Source organism: Triturus cristatus, chromosome 1_1 (genome assembly GCF_964204655.1).
Source record: "Triturus cristatus chromosome 1_1, aTriCri1.1, whole genome shotgun sequence".
NCBI classification, from domain to species: domain Eukaryota; kingdom Metazoa; phylum Chordata; class Amphibia; order Caudata; family Salamandridae; genus Triturus; species Triturus cristatus.
In genome coordinates, this window is record NC_140579.1 from 1,405,065 (window position 1) to 1,416,621 (window position 11,557).

Sequence of the window (11,557 nt, forward strand, 5' to 3'; positions counted from 1 at the left end):
TGGTGACCTCTAAGGAGATGGTACTCTGCCACCGCCACTCACTGTACATGGCCAGGGACACAGACCGAGGTGTGCTTTTAGGGTCCATCTATGTTCTCCCGGCCAGGCACTGGGCATTAGGGTCAACTTTGGGCCTAGGCATGTAGTGCGCACTCAAGCTCTTGCGTTTGCTGAGGCCAAAATAAAATTAGGATACCAGACTCACGTACAGTTTTGTCTCTCAAGGCAAGGGTACACAGGCCTTAGTCAAGATACGTGATAGGGTGAGCAAACAGGGCCAAACCAGTTTATATTTTTGTCTTCCCCTAAAATAATTGGCTTCTGATATTTACATTTATTTATTTTAGCCTTCAGTTGTAAAATCATAATGTACTGCTGCAGAACTTTGAGCTGGATAAGGGTTGTGTCAATCAGTTCCGAGAGGGAGGAATTGTAATATGATTTAAACACCTGAAACGAAGAGAAAATGCAAGTTAAACTATTCTGTATGAAATGCTCAGTTGGTTAATGTGATAATTTCTGTTGTTGTGTTAAACTGGAGGGTCGCTAATTTGAATCCTGGTTGGTGCATTAGGGAATAGTGATTTGTATATTTACAGTGCTATAACGTCACAGCATGCGTGAGACACTAAGACCTTGTTCACCCTGTGTGTGCACTGTGTATTCATTCAGACCTTTTGCAGCAAGGGTTCCTGGTTATTGGTGTGTTCTTGTACTACAAGGTTTGGATTTGAAGGAAGATGTGTTTTGTGGGTTTGGTCATAGATACTAAGAGAATAAAGTGTTTTTTCTAAACCATAGATGCTTGACAATGATTTCCACAGAACAAGAGTTCCTTTTGTTTTGTAAGTTCAGGACGGTTATTTGGAAAATGGGATGAAGCGTAATTGTCATCTGATGCAAATAAGCTCTTGGTTAAAGCATGTCTTTACTTCTTCTCAAAGTATTCTGGGAAGCCACGCAGTGCGGTGCGGCCATCACTCTTGGAGAAACAAAATAAATAACTGTCAGGTAAGGTTTCCTTTTACCCTGTTTCTTTTTCCTCTATTTGCTATCTCGAGCTGTTTTTGTTTTTTTATGTCTCTACAACTTCCACTTTTGACTTCCTCACTACACTATTTGTGTTGCTATCAAACTTCTGATAATAAAAAAAAAATTGCTTTTACGCAAGCCACTTTCTCATATTTCCTTATAATAGTACACTCAAGTGCCCAGCGAATTATCTCCAATTTCATAAATTGTACTATGCTTTTGTCTGCCTGCCTCTTACTTTAGGGCCTTTATTAATAGTAAGGGTTCTCTGACAAAGTGCATCACCGGTCAAGGTTTTGTAACGGCGTGCTGCCTTCCTGTGTTCCTTCAAATGTCCTCCTAATATCTTTTTGTTCCCGCTATTGTAGCTGACCACCTGTGTACCCTGGCACCCACCTGATGGAGCCACGTTCCTCCAGGAACATGTTGGGGGCCTAGTGCAGGTCCAGTTGTTTTTCAGGTTTCGATGCACTGGCTGTGAGTGCTTGCCTCCCGTGTTGCCCAGCAGTTCCTTGACTATCTGTGCATTTGTCTCCTCCTCTACCCACTTGATACTATGCTCCTTCTGTTTGTTCTTTCTGCGTCTTTTCTACCTCAAGTGATACTATCCTCTCTTGACAGGTTCTTTCTGCGTCTTTTCTCTCTGCATCTCACTTCTACCTCATCATGTCCTCTCATTCTGTCCTTTTCTGTCTTGTCTGACAATTCACGGGTCCACCTTGGTCCCTGTCGTGAGAGTGGAAGATAGTCTTCTATTCTCTTTCCTCTCTTTGTTCTGTTTGCCTTTTCTTGTCCCTTTTTGGTTTCCTTTACTGTTGTGGTGTTTTTTTTGCTTTGTCAGGTGTTGCAGTACCAGGATCTTGTTGGAGGAGTCTGACGATTTTCAGGCCACAAAGTAAGTCCTTATCTTTTCCAAAATTTGAAACTGTGAATTCCGCTGAACTAACTGGACACAGCCTCAGTAGACAGGGGCATTTAAATCACAGAGTACAAGGCCAATATGTTTGTTGAATTAAATGTCCCTTCATAGATTGCTGAAATAAGGAATAAATGAATCCTCTAAGTGGGCATTGGAGTAAACAGTATCTAATATTTTATTAAAGGTGTTAAAATATTTTCTGTGATGCTAGCCGTTGTCATAGAAAGAGTAAATTGTTGGTGTTGGATGCTTCTGAAAATCTGTGTCGCAATGTATGTGTAACTTGTGTTTCTTTTTTCGATATCCCCTCAGTTTGCTCTCGCAACCTTGAGTTCCAGTGCTTCCAAGCTCCATATCTACACAGTGTCCTAGAGCTGTTTCTCCCCTGTCGGAATTGCAGCTCAAACTGAGTTCCTATCTAATTTCAGTAAATGCCTTCTTTCTGCAAAGAAAGCAGTCATAAATATTATTTCTGTGTGTCCATTTATAGTATCTAACTGTATTTGTACAAGTCACTGATACATGAACCAAAAAAGAAATGTACTTTAGTGAAACATGATGAAAAGATTTATGTTGAAGAAATTAAAACATTCTACATTTTAGAGCTCTAAAAAGAAACAAATTATTTGTGCCAGGAATGGTGAAGAAAGGGCTGAATGTCAAAGTAATATCACACATTTTGTATGTTCATTATAAGTTGTCAAGTCACTAAAGTAAAATCACAAGAAGCAATTGCCAAATTTTCCATTTCAAAGTATGTAAGAACTAAAATATTGGTGACAATTAATATCCACGCAGTGTACTTGAGAGCAACTAATCAGTGTTGTAAATTCTATCTGATGGTTTATAAGGAATGTCTTGGAGACCCAAGCGCCTTTGCAACAAAACAGTATCTCTACACATGACGTGGCCGAATTGTGAGGATTACCAATCACCTCAATTTAAAAGAACAATCTTTCGTCTATGTCTCATGTGATACAAGTGGAGAGAATACATTATTTAAATGTAAGTAATTGTGAAAATGCTTTCCCTGTTGTCACTACAGCAAAATCGCTGGATTATCATTTTGAATATAGAAACATTTTCTCCAGGAACTCTGTCTCTTGGGTTGATCTCAGTTGTTTCAAAGTGTCTCAGACTGCCAAAGCCAATCATGTACCTACTGTAGCTTTAGCCACAGAGCCAAAAAAGCTAGTACTGGGATAGGAAGCTTAAAAGAGCAATCATTGTTGCATGTCTTGATCCCCGATTAATACTTGTATGAACAAATTTAGGTTAAATGTAAGCACTAAACCCCAAAGACCTTGTCAGTGCTTTTAAAACTCCTAAATCCAATGTGGAGTCAGAAAATGAGTCTAAATTAACTTGAAAGAACTGACCTGGGCATAACTTTGAGAAAATGATTCCCCGAAGGACATCTTAATAAAAAACAGGGGGATCCTCTGTGAAAGTGTATTGGGCAAGTTAGATAGACTGCCTTTAAACGTCGGAAAAACGATCTCCTAATAAATCTATGATTCATTAAATACAAATGTTTGGCAGAGTATGTGTAGTGTATTTAAAAGTTAATGCTGAGTGTAACATGAATTAATTCTGATTCTGAAATCAGATTCAGTCCAAAGATGAAATGTATCCAGGAAAAAATCCAACTTGGGGATACACACAACTCGAATAAGACCAATGAATGTGAGAGCAGCTTTAGTTCTCAATCCCACCTCACTAAACATGAGAGAACTCGCAGTGGACAAAAACCTAATCAGTGCTCTGAGTGTCAAAAAAGCTTCAGTCATAAGGCTACTCTAACTCGACACAAGAGAATCCACACTGGACAAAATCCTGATCAGTGGTCAGAATGCCAGAAAAGATTCAGTATGAGATTTAGTTTAATTCAACATGAGAAAACTCACACTAGGCTAAAACCGTATCAGTGTTCTGAATGCCAGAGAAGCTTTAGTCAGAAAATAAGTCTCACTTACCACGAGAGAATTCACACTGGGCAAAGACCTTATCAGTGCTCTGAATGCTTGAAAAGCTTCAGTAGGAAATCTAGTCTCGCTCAACATGAGAGAACTCACACTGGACTAAAACCGTATCAGTGCTGTGAATGCTGGAAGAGCTTCAGTCAGAGCTCTGATCTTGCAAGACATGAGAGAACTCACACTGGAGAAAAACCGTATCAGTGCTGTGAATGCTGGAAGAGCTTCAGTCAGAGATCTGATCTTGCAAAACATGAGAGAACTCACACTGGAGAAAAATCGTATCAGTGCTCTGAATGCTGGAAGAGCTTCAGTCAGAGATCTGATCTTGCAAGACATGAGAGAACTCACACTGGAGAAAAACTGTATCAGTGCTGTGAATGCTGTAAGAGCTTCAGTCAGAGATCTGATCTTGCACAACATGAGAGAACTCACACTGGTGAAAAACCGTATCAGTGCTCTGAATGCTGGAAGAGCTTCAGTCAGAGATCTGATCTTGCAAAACACGAGAGAACTCACACTGGCCAAAAACCTTATCAGTGCACTGAATGCTGGAAGAGCTTCAGTCAGAGATGTAATCTTGCAAAACACGAGAGAACTCACACTGGAGAAAAACCGTATCAGTGCTCTGAATGCCAAAAACGTTTCTGTCACAGATCAGGTTTAACTCTGCATGAGAGAATCCATACCGGGCTCAAACCGTATCAGTGTTGTGAATGCCAGAAAACGTTCAGATTGAAACAAAGTCTCACTAAACATGAAAGAACTCACACTGGGAAAAAACCTTATCAGTGCTCTGAATGCTGGAAAAGCTTCAGTCATAAATCTAGTCTCACTCAACATGAGAGAACTCACACTGGACTAAAACCGTATCAGTGCTGTGAATGCCAGAAATGCTTTAGTCAGAAAGTAACTCTCACTAATCATGAGACAACTCACACTGGGCAAAAACCGTATCAGTGTTCTGAATGCCAGAAAAACTTTAGTCAGAAAACAAGTCTCACTAAACATGAGAGAACTCACACTGGGCAAAAACCTTATTCGTGCACTGTATGCTGGAAGAGCTTCAGTCAGAAATATGCTCTTGCCCAACATGAGAGAACTCACACTGGGGAAAAACCGTATCAGTGCTCTGAATGCCAAAAACTTTTCTGTCACAGATCAGGTTTAACTGTACATGAGGGAATCCACACCGGGCAAAAACCTTATCAGTGTTCTGAATGCTGGAAAAGCTTCAGACTGAGACAAAGTCTCACTCAACATGAGAGAACGCACATGGGGCACAAACCTTATCAGTGAACTGAATGCCAGAAAACCTTCAGTCACAAAATGTATCTCACGCAACGTGAGAGAACTCACACTGGGCAAAAACCTCATCAGTACTCCTAATCCCAAAAAAGCTTTAGTGAGAAAGCTAGTTTAATTCAACATGAGAGAATCCACATTGGGCACATACCGTTTCAGTGTTCTGCATGCCCTAAAAGGTTCAGGCGGAAAACCTGTCTCGAAAAATCAAATGGGCGTGGGGAGGGGGTAGAAGCATGCGGAAAGGACACTCACCTTCCACAAGTGTAGCATGTCTTAATCAAATGAGAGTGAATTAAATGATTTACTGGTGTCTTCATGTACTAGTTGTCTACCTGAAAGCCTTAACCAATATTTTCCTCTGGTGGTGTTAACTGGTCACCATTATGATGTAGTATCAGGCGGCAGCATCAATTGGTTTCGCACATAGGTATTCACTTCCCTAGGTGAATACCACCTTCTTTCGAGGGAAAATACTGCAGGGATCTGTGTAGTGAAATATAAAATTGCCTCTTATATCTAAAAATTGGCATTTTCGTGTGATGCTAAGGACAACGTAAACGCCCGAACAACATCACCACCTCACTTATTAATCTTACCCCTGTATACTGCACTTCTATTAAACGTCAATTTTTAGATGAGGGTTTAGGGTAGACAACTGGTACAGAAAGACACGAGGAAATCATTAAGTTTACTCTCTTATGATTAAGACTGAAAACCTGTCTCACCCGACATGAGCCTTTACATTCTGGGCAAAAACCTTATCAATGCTCTGAATGCTGGAAAAGCTTCAGTCAGAAATCTGCTCTCTCTCAACATGAAAGAACTCGCGCTAGACAAAACCTTGTCAATGTTCTAAATGCCAGGGAAGCGTCTGCTGGAGATTAAGTTTGATCATTTGTTTTCTTGTTGTTTGTTTTCTGATGTTAAATCAGTTTTCTAAATGTGTTAAAAACTTCAGTTGTAAATGCAACCTCTCTTCATGAGAGAGACAATGTGGGAGAATAAAAGGAACTCGCTGTCGACACTGGGGGGGGGGGGTCGTGTTCAGGTTTGCAAAACCTTCACAGGTAGCAGCCACAAAGACATCAATTCATTGATTGTCCAATAATCTGTTTACTGAGAAAAGCACACAGCAAAGGATGGAAATGCTTGAATTAATGTAATTGCCTAATGACTATTTGTGGGCTCATTCCACTCAGTTTGTTTTGCTTCCTGAGTGTTAATAAGCCACACTGGACAAGGTCCAGTAGATCCCTAACTTTAAGGCCACACCCCTATGATCTGCAATGTAAGTAACTCAAACTGTTTCCACCCTTAATGAGGCTCACCAGGTAGCTGCAGCAGGATACTCTTTGTTGTAGGTCTCTGTGGGACCAACGTCTTTTCATGTTGATGCTACTTAGGACTGATCATTATGGAAAACTAAAGGTGATGAAGGACTGGTAGTTAATCTCAACAACATACACCACATCATTCTCTTATCTTTGTACAACTAAAGACAATGCCATCCATATGGAAACCATTCTTGGCCCCACCCTAGATAGTCATAATCACTTCTGTTCCGAGGTGACACAGCCCAGTATTACAAAGATCCACTTTACTGGCCTCTTTCCATTTTGCTACAAATTGAACCTACTTCCCATCTGCTAAGGAAAGTTTACAAGCTTTAGAATCACAAGGGAGACTCAAAAATCTGTGTTTTACATTGTTAGTACTACAAAAGTACTACAAATTGCTGTTCACAAACTATGTGCGGTCTTTCTGCCTCTCCCATCTTTTTCTGTGTGGAGTTAACTATGAGCGGTCTTTCTGCCTCTCCCATCTTTTTCTGTGTGGAGTTGTTTGCCTGACTGCAGAGTTTCTGCACGCCTTAGTATACTTTTTAGTAGTAAATGTGGAAGGGACAAAGGGAAGGTGCTGTAAAATGAGAACTACTTATGTATAAAAAAGAGTGGCTAAGGAATGAGTAAGGAGCAGTTGAGGGCAGGACAAGCGCTCACCCACAAAAAGGAGTAAACCGTTTTCTATTTACAAGCAAAACTTCTAAATTTACTACAGCCATAATGTCCCTAAAACAGTCATAAATGTGGCCCAGCTCAGAGCTGGAGTAAGCCCAACATCACACATGGCCATCCACTGGAACTGCAACACCCTCCCATAAATAATAATGGCGGTAGGGATGTAAAATAAAACCCCATAGGAAATAATGTAAAACTAAATATTTTAATCTAGCTAAAAATCAAAATAAATGTAGTTTAATGGAAAGATATGTAAAAAGAAAACATTTCAATATGTTAAAATGTTTCAATTACGTTTTTTTAAATTTTAAACACTAATATAATATTCCTTTTTATTAAAGTATAATTGCATTTGTTATAATTAATTCTGTACATCACATTTAATAATTATTAATACATAATAATGTTTTTACTTTAGGTGGGAAACTTTTAATTTAAGCTTAGGAAAGGATATAATTTTTAATATATTCAACTTGGGTGGAGTTCTCCCTGTGTAAAAAATGAAATAAAAATAAAATATACAGAATGCTTTAAAAAGTACATTTAAAAAAAATTAAGTGTTTTATGTTAACTATTACTTTAAATTGTATATATTTTAAATGTAGAACCAAATAAAAAATGCTACAACACTATTAACTTGTATTTTAGTTACATAATGAATTGATTTTAAACATGTAAAAAAATGTTTATTTAAAGATCTGTTTTAAAAATTCCCACCTAAAGTAAAATTATTGTATTGTCTTATTATGTACTCAGAATTACTGAATTGCTTATGCACCTCTGTTCAGAGGGGACACAGCCTTAAAAAATGGTATGTATAGAATTAATTGAAATTATTATTTTAATAGTTACAATATTTTTTTTAATTTAAAGGTTAACATATTTTATCATGAACTAATTAATTTTGAAATATATGTAATTTTGTAGCATTATTTTGAATGCATATGTAGTTTTAAAAGTCCCAATAAATGATTTACATTTATTCTTATTTTCTATGGGGTTCTTGGGTTTTCCATTATTAGTGGTTGCCCATGCTCATTACACTCCTAAAGGTGAATAGCTAAAAGTAGGAGAGTTACTCTAAGATCATCCTTGCATGTTTAAATTACTCACAGGTGTAAGATACCTTTGTGAATACCCCTCAATGTGTTCAACTGGACCGAGGTGTTTCGTTTTTGTGGTAAAGCTAAACTGGATATGGGTACTAGGGCTGTTATTAGAGGAAATGGGATGAACTTGCGCGAACACCAGAGCACCTGTTCGATGTGTTTTTTTGACTGAGGAGGGGCAACGATTATCTCAAAGTAATTTTCCTGGACTTGCTACATCATTGGGCCTCCTGCAGGACTTTTGCAGCATCTACTCGATATAGCAGTAGTAGGCTCAGGTAATTTCTCCATGTTGTTAGCCATGTTATCGTGATTTGCTTTTATATTTCCTTTCTCCTCTTCCTTTTACATGATTTTGTTGCATTTACCACCACATTGGCGCTGAAACATCATCTGCTGGTAACTGCTTCCGAGGAACTCTTATTCTTCATGTACATTTTTATATGATGAACAGTTTTTACCTTCGCTGTACGGCTCCACTGTAAGCATTGAGAGTCCAAAACCTGAAGTTCCTGTGCCTTCATCTGCCTTTTCCACTTGGATAACTTTGATCAACCTTTGAACTTGCTGTGATACACCCTGACGGTTATAAGTTTCATGTTTGAACTGTCAGTGTGAGCTCCAGTGTGCTGCTATTACTCACACAACGTTCCATGATTTGGTTCGGATAATCAACCTTTAACCATCTCCATAACTTGGAAGCTCTGAAGACCTCACAGCTGTTGTAACTGCCTGATTTTTGATGCATTTGATGGCAGTAGAAGCAGGTTCGACTTGATGACCCAACTCTACTTTGTGGGCATTTTTCACTTCGATCTTCTGACATTCTACGACTGATTCAGCCCTAAACTTGCATCAAATTCCAGTGTTAATCATCATTACCACTACCCCCTGGAGCACGGCTACCGAGGTCATCTTCTATTTTGCATACAGATTTATTATTGATTCAGTGGTTCTGCTTTATTTTAAAATTAGTTTTCCTCTTTGTGGTGTTGAAAACATGACTATGAGCATTGTTTATTTTCTTTAGGGCAGTTGTTTTTTTGCTAATTAATAATCCTAAAATCACAGACCTGCTTTGGATTTTGCTCTTGAGCAATCATTAAATATTCTTTTTTTATCTAAACTTGGTTTGAATCTTGAAATTCCTCGACTCTTTTTATTACAAGTTATTGTCATTTGTGACTTCCACTGTTTTCCTTTAAGGCACATTTACCTTTGCTGAACCAAGTATGGGAAAAGCAAAACCGGCTGATTCCAGCTGAAAAGGTTACTGTCTTAGGCGAAATCTGTATCGACTGTAGATGCAAAAAGTAAAAACCATGAGGGGAGCTGTTGGTATCTGAGCCCCCAGATTTTTGAGTCTGCCGCTCTCTCTCAAACAGTTGAAAGAGCTAAAGATGCATCCGTCAGACATTCAGGTCTCAACAACTAAGACAGCCTGCTAATGTCAAACAACACTTGCAGTCACCTGAATCACTTTATCCTGTGCTGTGTACAAACATTTTACATAAACAAGTCTTGTTGTGCTTTGTGAACAGGCTGTCACCACCCCCCGTTGTATGCAAATGAGCTTTTGTGACCAGACACCCCAGGCTTTCATCTCTTCTAGTTCGGATAATAATGTGAACACTATAAGGTAATCACCAACAAGGGTTAGATTGAGAAATAATAGGCTTCCAAGTCACACAGCTGTGGTTATGTAGTTCTCTGTTAGTTTTCCAAATTTACTGAATTTGCAGCAACTCTCCAGGTTACTTTTTCCTCAGTATATTACTTGATATTACTCTTTGCTTTCAATCAGTTAAACACGTGGGGTTTGATATAGGATTTGTTTTTAGTGTTCTCAGACCATGTCAAAATCCCTCTGTCCTCAATTTGTCAGCATGTGTTTTGTCCTCATGTTGGTCCCGGATGGGCCTTCTCGAGGCTTAATGTGATGTTATATAATAAATCAGACATATGTGAAATTGATGGAGCTGCACATTGAGACAGAAATGCACCACTTTAAAGACTACCACATCATTTCAAATTAAAAGTTCTCTCTCACTCTTAGTAACCTGCTTGCCCTCTCATCACATGTTGACTGGTTTTACCTTGGACCATATACAAAGCTCTGATGCCTTTCAATGATACAGCAAACAAATGACGGACGGAATGCTGACAATGCAAACATTCTCCCCCAGTCAAAATATCTGGGTTAAATCCATCGCTCTTTTGCCCACTACGCCACCACAGTTTAGACCCAGCCATATGCAAATCAGTCTTAACCCTGTGTTCATGGGAACATTCCAAACCGAACTGCCAGGCCAGGTCCTCCCTGGACCAGAAACAAGCATCCTGGAACCGGTTTCAGGGTATGTCACCCTTCTTCAGCCAGGCTAGCTTGAATCCAGTGGCAAAGTTAGCAAGAGACCCACATTTGGGCATACCCATCCCACTTAGGGCGAAAAGTGTTACAGCAAGCAAATGATGGACGGAATGCTGACAATGCAAACATTCTCCCCCAGTCAAAAGATCTGGGTTAATTCCATCGTTCTTTTGCCCACTGCGCCACCCCAGTTTGGACCCAGCCATATGCAAATCAGCCTTTCAATGATGGACATGGTATATTAATATGACATATGTATATATAATGTGAATTAGAACATTGGAATGTTGGCAGCTCCATTGAAAACAATGGAGTACTCCAGGCTTATAATGGCTGGTATAAGCCCGGAGCGCCAACATTCCAATGTGTCTTTGTTCACAGCTCTGGCTGTGAACAAAGACTTCAGGGAGCCGGAGGGGATTTGAATCCCCTCGCGCTCCCTGAAGGCTTCGTTTTGTTAGAACATTCTGCCCTCTAGTGGCAGAATGTTCTAATAGCCTTATAGCCCTTCGTAGCAGGGCTATACCGGCTTTTAAAGTCCCGCTGCTGTTGTTAAAGTCCCTCGCCTTCGGCTCGGGCCTTTAACGCTGCAGCGGGCCTTTAAAAGCCGGTATAGCCCGCTACGGCGGGCTATAAGGCTACAATGTGTTCACACTTAAGTAGTACTCTTCTCCCATACAATGTGTGTACGGAGCTACGCTCTGTGTCTGGTTTTGTTAATTTGTGATTGAATGTTGTGACCAGATAAGGCGGACCCATCAAAGCACTCTCCTAAACTGTGTTCCTATTACTTGGTGTGGAGCTGGTAAACAACTGGAGCTGTG

At 39.6% G+C, this 11,557-nt stretch overlaps 1 pseudogene across 1 annotated transcript; it reads left to right on the forward strand.

Annotated features, from left to right (window-relative positions):
* Nucleotides 1-290: 290 nt before the first annotated feature.
* On the forward strand, nucleotides 291-6,073 carry LOC146869042 (uncharacterized; annotated as a pseudogene). The gene is made up of 3 exons (XR_014975665.1): nucleotides 291-1,011; nucleotides 1,874-1,927; nucleotides 2,264-6,073. The product of XR_014975665.1 is annotated as an uncharacterized LOC146869042 (transcript).
* Nucleotides 6,074-11,557: the final 5,484 nt, after the last annotated feature.